This window comes from Humulus lupulus, chromosome 8, assembly GCF_963169125.1.
Source record: "Humulus lupulus chromosome 8, drHumLupu1.1, whole genome shotgun sequence".
NCBI classification, from domain to species: Eukaryota; Viridiplantae; Streptophyta; class Magnoliopsida; order Rosales; family Cannabaceae; genus Humulus; species Humulus lupulus.
This window is the reverse complement of record NC_084800.1, coordinates 136,797,464-136,817,305: the sequence shown is the minus strand read 5'-3', so window position 1 is coordinate 136,817,305 and position 19,842 is coordinate 136,797,464. Positions and strand designations below refer to the sequence as shown.

At 39.3% G+C, this 19,842-nt stretch overlaps 1 non-coding gene across 1 annotated transcript; it reads right to left on the bottom strand.

Moving 5' to 3' along the window:
- Positions 1–18,964: 18,964 nt before the first annotated feature.
- LOC133798858 (small nucleolar RNA R71) lies at positions 18,965–19,071 on the bottom strand. The gene has a single exon (XR_009876075.1). It is a non-coding gene; the product is annotated as a small nucleolar RNA R71 (small nucleolar RNA).
- Positions 19,072–19,842: the final 771 nt, after the last annotated feature.

Sequence of the window (19,842 nt, the reverse complement as noted above, 5' to 3'; positions counted from 1 at the left end):
AGGGCAGGGAGCTGGGCTCTCTGACTTGGAAATAGGGCTGCAGCGCCATTTAATAGGGATGCAGCGCCATTTAATAGGGCTGCAGCGCTGGTCCATTTTTCAGCAAACCTATTTTAGGGTTCAGAATGATCCTTAAGGATTGGGGTTTGGTTCCTTTGCCCCGTTTGAGTATATTAAGATTCCCGATAGTGCGGGATGGATCCCGGGAGTGTGGTTTTAGATTATAAACCTTTTTATGATTTATTTTATTGATGGGATTCCATATTTGGTTATGACTAGGTCACCGCTAAAGGATCAAAGGATTGATCGTTCTCAAGGGTCGTTCTTTTAATATTTCTTGCTCGAACCCAAGGTAAGAAAACTGCACCCCATGTGTGACATGTATGGCTATGATTGATGCATGTTGGATGTTTAAATGTAAACATTGATAGCATAGTGAATACTTGGAAATTTTGCCCATTTGCATATGATTACTATTGAGGCATGCTGGTTGGCTAAATGTGATGCGTGTGAAGCACGAGAAACATGAGATTAGGGCATGCCATGAATGATGAATATGAGATTGGTCAAAGTTTAAGTCTCTGTGTTTGTGCATGATCATTATTATGCTCGCATTTGTTAAGCAAGCATGTTGAATTCCTCAACTTTGGATGTGTGACATATGATATATGTTTGGTAGCAATGCTTACTTGTGCATGGCATAGACTCATTGTAGAGTCCAAGAACTTTACTTAGCTAAGATAGATAATAGTATGATAGTATTTATAGCATTATCTTGTTACTGTGGATTTTTGGTTCAGACCGGGAATTATTTGGACACTCATAGTAGTACTTATAGATTTTCTAAGTTTAATCTATAGTTTAAGAATATTAAGTATAACCTAAGGTTTGATTAATGTGACTGATATTAAGGATTATATTTATTATATTATAAGGTTTAGACATCAACCAATAGGATTTTAAGCACATGTTATGAATGGTGATTAAGGATTAAGTATTTTTTTGGATTAAATTTAATAAGGAGTAAAGTTTGAATGTTATAGGGTCAGTCAGCAGCTTTGAATACGTTGAGGGCTTAGTCAAGGCTGTTTTCTCCATTCAAACTTAGCTAAAAATGTGTAATTTCGTGTTTAATTATTCAGCGTGTGCCGATATATCGCAGCTATAGGGGGAGATATATCGCAGCACGTAGATACGGAAAACACGAAATGATGCACGGTCGCCTTGGGCATACTGGCCCAGGCGATATATCGCCTACAGGGGGCGATATATCGCCTCCTCCAGCATAAATTCAAACTCTTTTGAATTCATTTCCTTTCAGCCATTCAAACTCCTTCAACAGTCCAGCATCTTTTGAACGAGTCTTCAGCCTCTGCTGAACGATTATTCAAATGATTTTCACCTAAAATGCCATTATTTTTTATTCAAGTAAAATCAAGATACTTTCATTCCCAAACTCTATAAATAGGACCTAGTACCCAGCCATTATTCACCTTTTACTCTAAGATCAGAAGCTGCAAGTGTTAGGAGAGTGTGAGAGTTAAACACCTGGGTTTGGGAAATCATAAGCTTAAACATCATAAGCTTATCAAACACTTTGGGAAGTGAGGTTCTATAGTATTTCGGTTGAGGTGTAGATTGGTCTTTCAAGTCTTTGAGGTAACCAAAACTCTAGTTCCTTTCTGTATTATGTTATTTTCTTCCTCATAGTCTTCTACTCACTCTCTAACCTTAATCTTTATTTTGGTTAGGGAATCCAAGTTCTTAAGCACATAAGTTGTGGTAAGCATGTTTCTCAAATGGTTTAGTCTTCCCATTTCCTTTTCATCTCTTTCCTTCTTTCAACTCACTCATGTTCATTATGGTTTTAGGAGTGTTCCAAAAGTCCCAACTCAGTCCATTATATCCCGGTAACTTTGGTAAGGAAAATAGGCTAGAATCTATATGTTTATGTTTATGTTACCTTATGTGTTATGTTATGATATGTTATGAATATGTTATGCATGTGTTTGTTGTAGGTTTGGGCTTATGCCCTATTTGACTAACAAGACCCCAAAAAGATTGTGGGCATATGCCTATTTAGCTGGTAGGACCCCACTAATCTCATGGGCATAAGCTTGTTTAGTCTATGGGACCCCAAGTAATAATGGCCATTATAATAAGTGTATTATGTGTTATGATATGTCTTTACGTTTATTATGAAATCTATGTTTATGACTATGTGTTAGATTTTCCTTGCTGGGCATTAGGCTCATTCCTTTCTGTTTATGTGCAGGAAAATAGGCTTTAGAGGCGGTAAGATTCGTGACACTTAGAGGATGTGTATCGATGGTGAATGGAGTCAAGGGGCCGAGCGTTATTCGATTCGAGGATGTAGTCTTGTTTATGTTTTTTATGGTTTTAGATGTATTTTCCGCATTTTCTATGTAACTCTTTTTACTTTAAGTTATTTTTTTGTTTTAAAGACAATGGGTACCCATATCCTACTTATTTTTATGAAAGTAACCTTTGTTTCTACAATAAATTATGGTATTTTCGCAAATGTATGTTTTAGTAAGAATTTGTATGTATAGTTCGATAATGGTCCAAGAGTCTAGATTAGTGGGTCATTACAGTTGGTATCAGAGCAACGGTTCTTTTGCATGAAGTTCTCCTCGATACACACGCTCAAAGCTCCGAATCGGACCGCCAAGTAAGTGTTTAAGTTACTAGTTATGTTACTTATGTGTATAGCTAACACTTTAGTGTTTATGTTTTCAGTTAAGAATGAATGGAGCTTTAAGCAATGAGGATATCCGAGCCATTAAGGCTTTAAAAAGAATAAGGGAGCCAAGGAACACCGTAGGAGCACTAGAAAAGATCACTCGAAGATTGATCTTGTTCCACAAAGAGATAGGTCAACTACAAGAGTCTAAGCAAATTATGATGAGAGCTGCAGAACAATATGTCCTAGTAATTAGGCTTTTAAAAGATTTTCCTTCAGCAATTTTAACTTTAGAAGAAATATGGGAGAATATAAATAATGATGATGACTTACAAGCAGCCCTAAGATATTATTCTCTCATACTTAAGTTCACCTATGATTTAGAGTTTCAATTCACTAATGAGCAACAACATAGGATCTTCTTGAATCTTCCCCGAGGAAATTTTGAGGCTCAAGACAATGATGATTATAAGGAGATAGATGATGATATGCTAGATGAAGGATCGGATGTAGAAGATCCCGATTTTTAGAATAGCTAGTTTTTCATTGTTTGTTTTGTTTATTTCTTTATTTTATGATTGTAATAAGTGAAAATTATTTTTCCAAATTGATTTCATGTTATTTTATTTTCATGTATGAGTTTGATTTTATTTTCGCAATCATAATAAGTAATAAATAAAATGAATAATGACTAAGTTCAGTGAAGGTGGATACAAATCAATGAACCAAGTTTCCTTATTGAGAGTTAGGGGGCCTTAGTAGTGGGAACGATTTTACTGATCCCAGCCCTCCCTCAATATGGTTAACTTTGGAACAAAGATAAGTTTCGAGCCTGAGAATTAAGTCATATAGGATGATTAGAAACACACTTAGAAAATAAAGATGACTTGTTTTTCTAAGTATAGAAACCCACTCTAATAATAAATAAAGACCTATATAATTTTTCATAAGAAGTCATAATAAATAGGTCCGAGATATGTTTGTTTTAGAATAAGTTTTTGCCTTAGAGCCTATTAGGGTAAGTCCTAACAAGTTCTCGACTGTTAGAACTTTTGGTGAAGATGTCGCTCCGAAGATCTGCACGCACCAGCGGAAACGCCTCCAACGTTGTTCCAACGACCAATGATGCCCTCCAGTTCGCAGAAGAGGAGTGCGTACTACTACTAGCCGCAACGCGCCGACACCGCCAGCTGACAACACCACGGAAATCGCTAGACGGCGACAACAAGTCGAGGAACTCTTGCAGCAACAACGTCAACAGGCGCAGACTCAGCCTCAGCCTCCACCGCAACCGCACCCGCAGCTACAACAAATGGCCCTAGCACCCCAACAAGTTGGTCCATATGGGGGATGGCCAGTGACGAACTACGCGCCACATCCAGTACCGAATATGGAGTCAGTGTATGAAAGGTTCCGCAAGCAGCACGCTCCAAACTTCGAAGGGACTATAGACCCCTTTGAGGCAGAAGAGTGGCTAAGGAATGTGGAGCAAATTCTTACGCACATGAACCTCAGTAATGCGGACCGCATATCCTACGTCTCGTCATTACTCAGGAAGAATGCCAGAATATGGTGGGACTTAGTTCAGCAGACTAACGATGTCACCACCATGATATGGACAAGATTTGTGGAGCCGTTCCACAAAAAGTATTACACCTCGGCAGTCATCGCTAATGGTAGAAGAATATGCTCGTCAGTTCAACAGATTAGTCAAGTTTGCACCAGAGTTGGTCCCAACCGAATTTACGAGGTTGACCAAGTTCGTCAAAGGACTTAGACCAAAGATGGAATTAGGGGTTAAGTTAGCAAACCTGGGAACCACTACCTATGCCAATGTTCTAGAAATGGCAATAAAAGTAGAAAAGATTCAGATGAATGTTAGTGAGGAGAAGAAGGATTAAACGATGGTTCCAGACCAAAGTCTTTGCCTTGACCCAAGGAGGAACCCATGCTAGTAACAAGGATTTTCAGGTCAGATTCTATCCTCGATAGTATATGTTCTAGTATCGCTTGATTGGTAGCAGTATACTCGTATATCTCGTTAGGAATGATAGAAAAACTAGACAAACCTAGTGAAAGATTTAGAACTAGGTTTGTAACCGAGTTGCCTTTGGGCAAAGTAGTTCTATCATCACGAATAGTACGAGGCGTACCGATCAAGATTGAGGACATAGAACTAGAAGGAGACCTGATAGAGCTAGTGATCAAGGACTTCGACGTAATACTAGGCATGGATCGGCTAGCACGGCATGGCGCAACGATCGACAGCAAACGCAAGAAGGTGATGTTCGAAACTCCTGACGGCCAGAGACGATGCTTCATGGGACAAGCTTCAGGATTACGCACCCCGTTAGTGTCATCTCTCAAAGCTCAACAAAGGATAGAGAAAGGATGTCAAGCATTCTTAGCCAGCATCACGAATGTGGAAAGGGAGACGCCACTTAAGGATGGAGATGTTCGAGTTATACAAGAATTTCCAGAGGTATTTCCCAATGACTTGCCAGGATTGCCGCCAAATCGAGAAATAGACTTCACGATAGAATTAGTACCGGGCACCGAGCCTATCTCTAAGGCACCATACCGGATGGCACCTACGAAACTCAAGGAGTTAAAGACGCAGCTACAAGAACTCCTAGACTTGGGTTTCATTAGGCCAAGCCATTCACCATGGGGAGCTCCGGTACTATTCATGAAGAAAAAGGACGGAAGTATGCGCATGTGCATAGACTACCGTGAGCTGAATAAAGTAACAATTAAGAACAAATACCCGCTACCTCGGATTGATGATTTGTTTGATCAACTCCGAGGTGCGACTGTATTCTCTAAGATCGATTTACAGTCCGGGTATCATCAGCTCAAGGTAAAGGGAGAAGATATTCCTAAGACAGCCTTTAGGACTCGTTATGGACACTACGAGTTCTTGGTTATGTCTTTTGGTCTTACTAACGCGCCAGCTGCGTTTATGGACTTAATGAATAGGGTCTTCAAGGATTACTTAGATAAATTCGTCGTTGTATTCATCGACGATATCTTAGTATACTCCAAGGATGAAGTAGAGCACGAGGAACATTTAAGGATTATTTTGATGCGATTGAAGGAGCATAGACTTTACGCCAAGTTCAAGAAATGCGAGTTTTGGCTTTCACAAGTGGCGTTCCTCGGGCACATCATATCAAAAGACGGAGTTGCAGTAGATCCATCGAAGGTAGGGGCCGTGAAGGATTGGCCTAGACCAAAGAACGCGTCAGAAGTAAGAAGCTTCTTGAGCTAGCAGGTTACTATAGAAAGTTTGTAGAGGGCTTTTCTAAGATAGCCACTCCACTCACCAACCTGACCCGGAAGCAACAAAAGTTTAACTGGAACGATAAGTGTGAAGAAAGTTTCCAGTTGCTTAAGGATAAGCTTTGCTCAACACCAGTACTTAGTGTCCCAACACCCAACGACAAGTTCGTTGTCTACTGTGATGCATCAAAGTTAGGATTGGGATGCGTGCTGATGCAAAACGACAAGGTGATAGCCTATGCCTCACGTCATCTAAAGGAGTATGAGCAACGCTATCCAACTCACGATATGGAGTTGGCAGCGGTGGTCTTTGCGTTAAAAATCTGGCGCCATTATCTTTATGGAGAACGGTGCGAGATTTACACGGACCACAAAAGTTTAAAATACTTCTTTACGCAGAAGGAGCTCAACATGAGGCAGCGCAGGTGGTTAGAGTTAGTCAGGGATTACGACTGCGAAATCCTATACCACCCGGGGAAGGCGAACGTAGTTGCCGATGCGCTTAGTAGGAAAAGTTATGGGAATTTAGCAGCCTTATCCGGAATTGAAAAGCCGCTACAGCAGGAGCTTATCAGTGCCGGAATAGAAGTGGTTATAGGCAGCTGGCTAACTTGTCTATCCAATCGGATTTGTTAGAAGATATACGAATTGGTCAGGGACACGACGACACACTAGCAGCACACATGGATGCAGTCAGAAAAGGCAAGACTATAGATTTCTCAATATCCAGTCAAGGTTTATTGAGATATAAGGATCGGGTATGTGTGCCAGACGATCAAAGTATCAAGAAGACGATCCTAGAAGAAGCGCACAATACCCCGTACTCAGTTCATCCAGGGTCTACCAAGATGACTCATGACATCAAGGCAGTCTATTGGTGGCCAGGGATGAAGAAGAAGAGATAGCGGAGTATGTATTTAAGTGTCTGGTATGCCAACAAGTGAAAGCGGAGCATCAACGGCTTGCAGGTTTATTGCAACCGCTTAGCGTACCAGAATGGAAGTGGGATGATATAGCCATGGATTTTGTGACGGGGCTACCAAAGACGAATAAGCAGCATGATTCCGCTTAGATAGTCATAGATAGACTAACCAAGTCGGCTCATTTTCTGCCTGTTAAGACTTCATATACGGCAGACCAATATGCAGACATCTACATCCAAGAGATTGTACGATTGCATGGAATCCCCAAGACGATAGTGTCAGATAGAGGATCAGTGTTTACGTCAAGATTTTGAAGAAGCTTACAGCAAGCCATGGGTACTAAGTTAAGTCTTAGTACAGCTTTCCATCCTCAGACAGATAGGCATTCCGAGCGTACGATTCAGATTTTAAAGGATATGCTACGCACATGTGTACTTGATTTCGGAGGATCATGGAACAAGTACTTACCACTGATCGAGTTCTCGTACAACAACAGCTACCAGTCAACGATCGGAATGGCACCTTATGAGTTGCTATATGGACGAAGGTACCGATCACCGTTGCACTAGGACGAGGTAGGAGAAAGGCAGCTTCTAGGGCCCGAAGTTGTTAGACAAGCTCAAGAAGCAGTAGCGCTTATTAGACAGCGTATGCTTGCTGCTCAAAGCCGACAGAAAAGCTATGCGGATACCAAGCGACGCGATGTGGAGTTCCAAGTTGGAGATCAAGTCTTCCTGAAGATATCTCCTATGAAGGGTGTCAAGTGGTTCGGGAAGAAAGGCAAGCTTAGTCCCCGATTCATAGGTCCTTTTAGATATTGGACAAAGTGGGAACAGTTGCGTACAGACTAGCCCTACTGCCAGCGCTAGCCGATAGTCACAACGTCTTCCACATCTCGATGTTACGCAAATATGTGTCAGACCCATCTCACGTCCTCAAATACGATACGATAGCACTCCAGAAAGACTTAAGTTACGAGGAACGACCGGTTAGCATCCTAGATAGAGGGATGAAGTAGTTACGGTCTAAGAGCCTTCCTATAGTCAAAGTCCTATGGAACAATAGTTCTGAATGCGAGGCAACGTGGGAGTTAGAGGAGGACATGCAAGGCCGGTATCCGGAGTTATTTGATAAGTAAATTTCGAGGACGAAATTCTTTTTAGTAGGGGAGAATTGTAGAGTCCAAGAACTTTACTTAGCTAAGATAGATAATAGTATGATAGTATTTATAGCATTATCTTGTTACTGTGGATTTTTGGTTCGGACCGGGAATTATTTGGACACTCATAGTAGTACTTATAGATTTTCTAAGTTTAATCTATAGTTTAAGAATATTAAGTATAACCTAAGGTTTGATTAATGTGACTGATATTAAGGATTATATTTATTATATTATAAGGTTTAGACATCAACCAATAGGATTTTAAGCACATGTTATGAATGGTGATTAAGGATTAAGTATTTTTTTGGATTAAATTTAATAAGGAGTAAAGTTTGAATGTTATAAGGTCAGTCAGCAGCTTTGAATACGTTGAGGGCTTAGTCAAGGCTGTTTACTCCATTCAAACTTAGCTAAAAATGTGTAATTTCGTGTTTAATTATTCAGCGTGTGCCGATATATCGCAGCTATAGGGGGCGATATATCGCAGCACGTAGATACGGAAAACACGAAATGATGCACGGTCGCCTTGGGCATACTGGCCCAGGCGATATATCGCCTACAGGGGGCGATATATCGCCTCCTCCAGCATAAATTCAAACTCTTTTGAATTCATTTCCTTTCAGCCATTCAAACTCCTTCAACAGTCCAGCATCTTTTGAACGAGTCTTCAGCCTCTGCTGAACGATTATTCAAATGATTTTCACCTAAAATGCCATTATTTTTTATTCAAGTAAAATCAAGATACTTTCATTCCCAAACTCTATAAATAGGACCTAGTACCCAGCCATTATTCACCTTTTACTCTAAGATCAGAAGCTGCAAGTGTTAGGAGAGTGTGAGAGTTAAACACCTGGGTTTGGGAAATCATAAGCTTAAACATCATAAGCTTATCAAACACTTTGGGAAGTGAGGTTCTATAGTATTTCGGTTGAGGTGTAGATTGGTCTTTCAAGTCTTTGAGGTAACCAAAACTCTAGTTCCTTTCTGTATTATGTTATTTTCTTCCTCATAGTCTTCTACTCACTCTCTAACCTTAATCTTTATTTTGGTTAGGGAATCCAAGTTCTTAAGCACATAAGTTGTGGTAAGCATGTTTCTCAAATGGTTTAGTCTTCCCATTTCCTTTTCATCTCTTTCCTTCTTTCAACTCACTCATGTTCATTATGGTTTTAGGAGTGTTCCAAAAGTCCCAACTCAGTCCATTATATCCCGGTAACTTTGGTAAGGAAAATAGGCTAGAATCTATATGTTTATGTTTATGTTACCTTATGTGTTATGTTATGATATGTTATGAATATGTTATGCATGTGTTTGTTGTAGGTTTGGGCTTATGCCCTATTTGACTAACAAGACCCCAAAAAGATTGTGGGCATATGCCTATTTAGCTGGTAGGACCCCACTAATCTCATGGGCATAAGCTTGTTTAGTCTATGGGACCCCAAGTAATAATGGCCATTATAATAAGTGTATTATGTGTTATGATATGTCTTTACGTTTATTATGAAATCTATGTTTATGACTATGTGTTAGATTTTCCTTGCTGGGCATTAGGCTCATTCCTTTCTGTTTATGTGCAGGAAAATAGGCTTTAGAGGCGGTAAGATTCGTGACACTTAGAGGATGTGTATCGATGGTGAATGGAGTCAAGGGGCCGAGCGTTATTCGATTCGAGGATGTAGTCTTGTTTATGTTTTTTATGGTTTTAGATGTATTTTCCGCATTTTCTATGTAACTCTTTTTACTTTAAGTTATTTTTTTGTTTTAAAGACAATGGGTACCCATATCCTACTTATTTTTATGAAAGTAACCTTTGTTTCTACAATAAATTATGGTATTTTCGCAAATGTATGTTTTAGTAAGAATTTGTATGTATAGTTCGATAATGGTCCAAGAGTCTAGATTAGTGGGTCATTACACTCATCAGTCAGAATTGGCAAAGGTGTTAGTATCAACTGTGAAGCTGTGACTCATTAGTCAGGTTCGACAGTGGTACTGGACACTGGTCACATAGCGCTGACTCATTAGTCAGGACGGCCTTAGCGTGTTCCATGCAAGCCATGTCGATTAGATCAAATCGACCTTCTGCATTGAATGAATCAAAGAGCATTAATGCAGGACCGACCTCAAGTTCGATGAATATTATAAGCGCTTGAAGGCTAGTGGCTTACCTAGCAGCCACTCTTCCATTTGAATTAGTGACTTGCTTGTCAGTCACTCAATATGGTTTACCAGAACCTGTTGAAGGCTAGTGGCTTACCTAGCAGCCACTCTTCCATTTGAATTAGTGACTTGCTTGTCAGTCACTCAGTATGGTTTACCAGAACCTGTTGAAGGCTAGTGGCATACCCAATAGCCACTCTTCCACTTGAATTTGTGACTTGCTTGTTGGTCACTCAGCATGGTTTATCGGAACCTCAAGTGTTTCGACACTCATTTGATTAGTAAGCGCTTGAAGGCTAGTGGCTTACCTAGCAGCCACTCTTCCATTTGAATTAGTGACTTGTTGGCAGTCACTCATCTGGTTAGGATTGACTTGATAGTCCTCCAATTAGAAGAATAGGATTTCTTATCCTGGATACCCCAGCATCGTTTGAACTCATTTGCATGCTGAATAGAGCTATGTTTGCTAGGCATGCCAGATATGATTTGATATCGTGGTTTGACTATTTATGAGCATATGAGTTTTCTTGCTGGGCTTCGGCTCACGGGTGCTTTGTGGTGCAGGTAAAGGCAAAAGGAAGCTGGACCATCCTTGAGTTGAAGAGCTTAGGTGATGATGTGTACATATGCAGCTGCTCGACCAATACTTGGGCGAGGTTTGAAAGAGGAACTAGGGTTAAACCCTGTTTTGCCCCTTAGAACGGCCTGTTGTAAATATTCTTTTGTAATAGACTCTAAAATTATATTTTTGGGATCCCAATGTATATATTAAACGTTCTAGTGAAACGGTACATCTTAACCGAAATTTTTGATCCCTAAACCGCTAATCACACTTAGTTACACGTTTATGGCCAAACGACTCGATTAGCGAGTTTAGCACTGTTTGCAATGTGCATTGTAGCGGTCCCTGGAGTTGGGGCGTTACAATGAATCTGCTCACATAGGATACATTATAGTTAAAAGAGTTATTTAATGCGGTTTAATTGACTGTGATAATGTTGAGCATGATAAATGTGAATTATGTGTTAAATCTAAAATGGTTAAGAAACTTTATCATAATTTTGAAAGAGAAACTAAGTAATTGATACATAATGATATATGTGAAGTAAATGAAACAATAATTAGAGGTGTACATAGACACTTTACTACTTTTATTGATGATTGTTCTAGGTTCATATATGTTTACTTGTTTAAGAATAAGGATGAAACTTTTAGTTTATTTAAAATCTGTAGAGTCGAGGTTGAAAATCAATTGGAAAAGAAAATCAAAGTAATAAGTGTTGACGGTGAGAACTCGTCAACCAAGTTAAGTTAGAAAAATAGAAATGTAGAGATTATCAAAAGAAAAACTTTGAAGATCAAATTGAAAACTTAAAGAACACTTGCAGAAGAAAAATGATGAACTGAAATTGTATTTCTTATGGTGTAGTGCTATAGTGATTTTTCCAACCCCCTTCTAAGTGGAAGTGGAGTTTCTTTTATAGTGGGCTCTAATGGCCCCTAATACAATGTGGTCTAGGGGACTAGGCAGTACGCAAGCACACTGTCAAGAGAGTGGTTTCAGAGGTAGTGGTGTTGGTACCAGTACATGGCCAGGTACCATGAGGATGTCTCCACTACTTGACCGTATGAATGCCAGAGGAGTGGTGCAGGTGGTAGTGGTGTCGACTCTGACATCTAGCCACAGGCACATACGCCATGCCCCCCCTCTCCTGGCGTTCCCACTACTTGTCTGGCAGGGATACCATATTCGTACTCTGACTCCTTTAAGTTTGCAGGCACATTCCAAAAGATACGTATGAGAGTTAAACTTTGCTGGCTGGGCTAAGGGGGCTAGGTGTGAGAGGTCCCGTGGGGTGCCCCGGCCCGTAGTCAAAGCGAGGCCATCTCACGCGAGACCCCTAAGGGCATCACTGGCATGCACGGGTGTTCCTGGTGGTGTGGCATGGCATGCGCGAGGCGAGGCCTCGCGTGCGAGGCTTCAGGTGCGCACATGGAGGAGGCGAGGCGAGACGGGGCCTTGCGTGACCCCTCGGGTGCGCAGGGCCAATGCGAGGCGAGGCCTCGCGTGGCCCCTTGAGTGCACGCGGACGATGCAAGGAGGGGCCTCACGTGCGAGGCTGTAGGTGTGCACATGAAGGAGGTGTGGCGAGACAGGGCCTCGCGTGACCATTCGGGTGCGCAAGGCCGAGGTGAGGCAAGGCCTCGCGTGGGAGGCTGGGGTGCACAGCCGAGTCGAGATACGGACGCGGGTCATGGACGGCCGCGTATAGTGAGGTCCTTATGGCCTTGGCTGGTACTCGTGCATGTTGGGTACCCTCGCGTGGCAAGGCTCTCGGGGCATCTTCATTAAGGCCTCCTATGAGACATGGGTCGTGGGGAAAAATATTGGGTTGCTTGGATTGCCTGAGGCTAATGAGGGTAAACCTCCATATTTTCCCTTGGTGGAATTTTAGCATCCACAATAAGAAGTGATAAGGGTGGTGAATACTTTTCCAATGAATTCAACTTGTTTTGCGAAGTGCATGGTATAATACATGAATGTACAACCACTTATACACCCCAACAAAATTATATAGCAAAAAGAAAGAATAGAACATTTGTATAAATCATAAACACTATGATTTCATATGCAAATTTAAGTTTTGGGAGAAGTCTTGCTATGCACGTGTCATATTCTAAACTGGATTCCTCTAAAGAAGAATCAAATTTCACCATATGAGATATAGAAAGGAAAGAGGCACAACCTTGGGTATCTCAAAGTGTGGGGGTGTCTTGCTTATTTGGGTCCAAGGGCGATAAGGTATGTATTTGTAGGCTATGCCTCAAATAGTAAAGCCTATAAACTATTAGACTTGGAGTCTAATTTCATAACTGAATTAGAAGAAGTTGAGTTCTTTGAGAAGTCGTTGTATTGTGACAATAAACCTCAATGACCTATCTCATTGGAAGGTACTCAAGAAGAGATACCTTCAAGGGTTGTAGAGCAATCATTATTGCCAAGAATAAGCCAAAGGCTTAAAGAGGTAGGATCACAAGGCAAGTGCTCATAAATGGAAACATTTTACATAGTAGAGAGTAATAACAAAGGAGATACTTGGAAGTATCTAATGGTACTTCAAATAGAGGATGATCCCAAACCTACCAAGAAGATATATCTTCAAGAGACTATATTTTGGAAGGTGGCAACAAATAATGAGATGGATTCAATTATAGCTAATTACACATGGAAAATTGTTGATCTACCACAAGGATCAAAACCAATAGGGTGTAAGTGGGTATTTCAATGAAAATATCATACAAATGGGACCATCCAAATCTTTAAATCAAGGTTGGTGGCTAACAATTTTAGACAAAAGGAATGCATAGATTATTTCGATACCTATGCACCGGAGGCAAATAACATTGTGATAAGAACATTGTTTGTCTTATCATCAATACACAACTTATATTTTCATCAAATGGATGTCAAAACAATATTTTTAAATGGTAACCTCAATGAGGAGGTTTACATGGAATAACCGAAAGGGTTTGTTTTAAGAGGAAAAGAACATGAGGTATGTAGACTTGTTAAATCATTAATGGTTTAAAACAAACTCTAAAATAATGGCATGAGAAGCTTGATGAAGCCATTGTCTCGGACAGGTTTAGGCACAATAGTGTGGACAAGTGCTTATACTCTAAAACTTGTAATGTAATGTCATTCTAGTGTGTCTATATGCTGATGATATGTTAATATTAAGTAGTGACATGAAAGGTATATTAGAAACAAAAAGGTTTTTATCTTCTACTTTTATGATGAAATACCTTGGATGGGTAGATATCATAAAAGGTATCAAAGTAAGAAGAAATTTGAATGGATATGCCTTAGGTTAAGCTCACTATGTTGAGAAGATGTTTGACAAATTTGGTCATCTTAATATCAAAGAGGCAAACACACCCTTTAACTCAAGCTAAATTCTTGAAAAGAATGAAGGGATAGTGGCGGCTCAATTAGAATACGCAAGTGCAATAGGATTTTAATGTATGTCGCACATTTTACAAGAGTGAATATTGCATTTGTTGTGAGTAAGCTAAGTAGGTTTACCAACAATCCAAGTATCAAACTCTGCAAGGCCATAGAAAGAGTTATTGGATACCTCAAAAGGACCAAAGATCTATACCTCCAACATTCAAAGTTTCCAAAGATACTTGAAGGATATTATGATGCTACTTTGATATCTTGTGTAGGAAATAATCTCTCTACAACCAATTGGGTGTTCACCCTTGGTGGGGGCGGTTTCTTGGGGATCTAAGAAACAAATGTGTATATGTCACTCAACCATGGAGTCCGAGTTTGTAGCTCAAGTGGCAACCAACAAAGAGGTTGAGTGGCTTAGAGATCTCATGCTGGAGATACCGTTAACTATAGTTGATGTATCGACGATCTCGATACATTGTGATAATCAAGCCACATTGATTAGAGCTTATAGTAAAATATACAATGGGAAGTGTTGGGGGTTAGAGGCTTATAACCCTAGTTTTGTATTACAACTCAAAGCAATAAACACAAGTAATCTAAACTCTAATGGAAGAAGATTGTAAAGTACATAAACACAAATAAACAAGTGTAGAGTAGACCTTTGTTGATGAAGAAACTTCAAACATAAAATCAAAAGTCTATGATTTTATGTGAACCACAAATGTAACAAGGCTTGACACAAATGAAGATTTGTTGTCCAAAAATCTTTATTCCTACCCTTCTCCTTGAGATTACTTGAAGCAACAACAATGGAATGAGATTTGGATTCAAAAGCGTTGGATCTTCATATAAGTTAAGCTTTCTTGATGAAGATCTTGGAGAAAATTAGTAATTTTGAAAGCTAGAGAGAGGGGGGGGGGGGGGGGGTCTTTTTTAGAGACAAAGAAATGTGAGTGATCAATTCACCAAGTAACTCAAATGAATCCTTTAAATAGTATAGGAACCTTGTTAGACTTAACCAATGAGATTAGAGCATTTTAATTTTAATTTTGGAGCCAAAACACGTCATTGTACGGATTCATACGGACAGCCCCAAGCGACACGTCGCCTAGTACTAGGTGATGCATCGCCTACCAGGTGATGCGTCACCTGGGTCCTTTTTCAAAGGCGAGTGACGCGTCGCCTCCTAGAGGTGACTCATCGCCAATGCCTCTGACTTGGCGCTCCAAAACTTGTCTTAAAAAATCCCTAAATATTCCCAACTTTTTGGGTACTCTCATATACTCCAAAGAAACACTTTGGACCAAAAAAAATTGATTTGTAAATGCATATGCCGAAAGTAAACTCTCACATGTTGACTTTAGTGAAATCGTTATGGTTTTTGCACCTACACCTCTTCGTGCCTAACTAATTTCACCATGTATTTAACCAATCATAACAATAGCCCACTTTTCTAAATACATCCTCAATCCTATAGCCAAATGATATTAGTACATAAATTAAAGTACCTTGTGGGTTTGAACTTTATCTTAGTGAAAAATCTATAAAGCTCCTACCGAAACGCTAAGGTATTCTTAAGAGATTGAACCCAACATTCCTAGTGATAAAAATTGGTAATGTCTCACACACCTTTATCTAATTACTCATGTATTTCCCATTTTTTGCACTTAGCACTTTTATGGCCTTGTGCTTGATCCATTCATGAACCATCTAGAGAGAAAACTCCTACTCTCTTAAGAGGAGGCACCACCTCTAGTTTCACAAAGGTTAAATTCTTAAAACATCTTTGTTACCTTTAGAGATGCTTGTTTCTCTTCAACTGAATTTCATTAAAAGCCTATGGCTTAACCCTCATGTCAGGTAGCAACCAACATTAACTCATCCTTGATGAGACTTTTAAGTCGTTAATGTTGAAATTATTCCCTTATCAACGACTTGTTCTTACCCATTGAACTCTACACTTGATGTATACAAGTTTTGAGTTGGGTTGCCATCATTGAGGAATCTATTGGTCAAGCCCATCCTCTATTTGTGGAACTCATCAAATCTATCCCAAGAGGTTTGTTAAACAAATACGTTAAGTTCTCACAAGATTTCACATATGAAATTGATATGGAACTCTTATAAATAAATCCCTTATATAGTCAAGTCTTAGACTTATATGTCTAGACTTCCCATTATATATCGTGTTGTAAGCTCTAATCAAAGTGGCTTGATTATCACAATGTATCGAAATCGTCAATACAACAACCGTGGTTTTTAGTATCTCCAACATGAGATCTCTTAGCCACTTGGCCTCTTTGTTGGTTGCCACTAGAGCTACAAACTCGGACTCCATAGTTGAGTGACATATACATGTTTGTTTCTTAGATCTCCCTGGCAACGGCGCCAAAAACTTGTTGCGATTATTTTTATTACACGCAAGTGCACATATCATACAAGTAGTAACTCACACAGGTGAGGTCGAACCCAAGGGAATTGCAGCTAAGTACTAACAAAAATGGATCTATATTTCTATTTGGCAACAATAAAATTTGGTGTTTAAATAATAATGCAGAAAACAAAACAAGCAAAACAACAATTAAAAAGGGGTTTAACAATGGATGTGAAATTAGGAATATGATTTCAATTGCTTTGATTACCCAATTGTTAATACTAGTCAACTATTCTTCTTCCTCCTATGTGATGACAGATTATAAAATCACCTAAACTCTTTTCAGATCATAAAGGTACTAAATTGCATGTCAACTACTGCATCTCTGAGATAGTACAACAAACAATTCGCATTAAGCAATAATCTAAAAGTCACATAAGCTATGCGAATACTTTCGTTTCACATCAAAACCTATGTTTATTCATTTAGAGCATTCCTAATATTCACTTTTCAGATTTCATATTAGGATCATGAATCGTGCTTAAGGTGATCAATCTCAAACATGTATTGAGCACAAAAATGAACAAATCACATAAACAAGGAAAAAGGAATAATCAAATAGCATTAATCCATGGAATAATCTCAGTTAATATCCATCAAATCCCTAAATAGGAGTTTAGCTCATAATCTCAGTATTCATATCCATAGTCAAATTAAACATAAACAATAACATAGAAAATTAAAGAAAAAGAGAATGAAACTAGATTGGGAGTTGTCACAGATCGCCCACGCTTGCTCCAAGCTTCTTCAGTTGGCAGACAGATCAATAGCACATCCTTGGGGTAATATTGAAGATGTTCTTGTGAAGGTGGATAAGTTTATATTTCTAGCTGACTTTATCGTTTTGGACATGGAGGAGGGAGACGACGGCTGAGAGTGGAGAATACCATTGGAGGATCCATTCTTGTGTTTTTCATCATCTATCTTCAATTTTTTATGCTTGTAATTGAATTCTATGATTGTTAGAATGAATATTATGGGCTGATTTCTCCTTTAGGGCTATTATGTGAATATTTTGGAAACCTTTTTTATGGATTAATGCAAAATTCATGTTCTTCTTCATCTCTTTCAATTCCTTACAATCTGTGTTACTTGTGCAAATATTGATTGATCACCTCTAATTGTTATTTCATGAATCAAATTGAAATCTGAAAAGTGAAATTTGATATGCTTTGATTGTTTGGATGCAAATTCAATTTAGAACGAAAGTTTCTAAATTGTTTGCCTATTTTTCTGAGTTGCGTGTTTAATGCCTTCTTCATGATTCAACTTACTATAGAAATATAGGAAGTTGTCATTTAGATTGAATTTTGTAAATCTTAACCAGATTATGAATTGTTTTTGCAACTTGTTCTTGAATAGGGAGAAGGGGATATAATTCTTGCATTAGGAAATAAAAGGGTGGAAAACAGAGGATCGTAATTGTCCTAATTTCATTCTCTTTGTTATTTTGTTAAAATTTTCATTGTGCTTCGTAGTATTCTTCTTTGTTTGAAATCTCTGAAATTGTTTGATCAAATAGAATTAAAAAAATTGATTGATTGGTAATTGATAAATCAGTCCTTGAGGACGATACTTGGTTTTTACCATATTATTACAAATTGCGACTGTGTGCACTTGCATAGCATATAAATATCGCAACAAGTTTTTGGCGCCGTTGCCGGGGACTGAAAATAATTATCAATATCAATCTGATTAATTTTTATTCTAATTTGATTTTAATTTCTCTTGTTTCTAATCTGTTCAGTTGCTTAATTTATCTATCTCAGGTGAATTGTGTTATATGCGTAGCAGAAGAGGAGCAGACAATCTTGTTCCTTTGAATCCTGAGATTGAAAAGTCCTGCAAGCAAAACAGAAAGAACAAGAGGGAGGCCCAGAAATCTGTGAACATGGCACAGAATGAAGGGGATGGCAGGAATGTTTTAATTTCTGGAATTGTACAAGGGGGTCAGGCTCAGAACAATGCTGAGAGGAGCCTGAGAGACTATGTACTGCCCACTTTGACGGGAGTACAAAACAGTATACGCCCACCAGCTGTAGATGCTAACAACTTTGAAATCAAGCCAGCTATTCTACAAATGGTGCAATCCTCTGTTCAATTTAATGGGTTGCCTTCTAAAGATCCTCGCACCCATTTGTCTAATTTTTTGGAGCTGTGTGGAACTTTCAGATACAATGGGGTGAGTGATGAAGCAATTAAACTTAGGCTTTTCCCATTTTCTCTGAGGGACAGAGCTAAAAGTTGGCTGAACTCTTTGCAACCGAACTCTATTGTCACCTGGCAAGATCTAGCTCAGAAGTTTTTGTCAAAATTCTTCCCTCCGTCCAAAGCTGCTAAATTGAGGAGAGAGATCAATAATTTTTGCCAGAATGATGGAGAGTCATTGTATGAAGCTTGGGAACGGTTCAAGGAACTCTTGAGAAGATGTCCTTATCATGGCATTGAATAGTGGATGTTAGTACATAATTTTTACAATGGTTTATGTCCTACAACCAGAACCATTATTGATGCTGCAGCGGGTGGTACTTTTATGAGCAAGAGTGCAACTGGTGCTTATGAGCTGCTGGAGGACATGGCCACAAACAATCATCAGTGGTCTGAGGAAAGATCATCAGGGGTCAGAAAGGTAGCTGGGGTGCATGAGCTGGATGCAATCACTGCTCTAACAGCACAAGTAGCCTCCTTGACAAAATAGTTACAACAGAGCACTGTATCTGCTAATGCGGTTCAAATGGAAGTTAGGTGTGAAATTTGTGGTGGTTCTCACTCTATCGATCAGTGCCCTATCAGTATGAATAATAACACTCTGATGGATCACGCTCAAGTTCAAGCGGTGGGAAACTTTCAAAGGCCACTCAATAATCCATTCTCCAATACTTACAATCCTGGGTGGCAAAATCACCCCAAATTTTCTTGGAAGAATAATCAGGGCCAGCAACCTCAGTTTCAGGGCCAATTTCAGAATAATATGCCTCAGCCACCTATCCATCAAGCCTCTTCATCACAACAACCTAGGCCTCAACAATCAATGAATCAAGCTCAACCTGAAAGGCCTAATGAACTGCAAGCTGCATTATTGACCCTCACCAATACTCAAACTCAGTTTATGACAGAGACTAGATCTTCTATCAGAAATTTGGAAACACAAGTTGGGCAGTTGGCCAATATGCTCAATAACAGACCGCAGGGAAATTTTCCCAGTAATACTGAAGT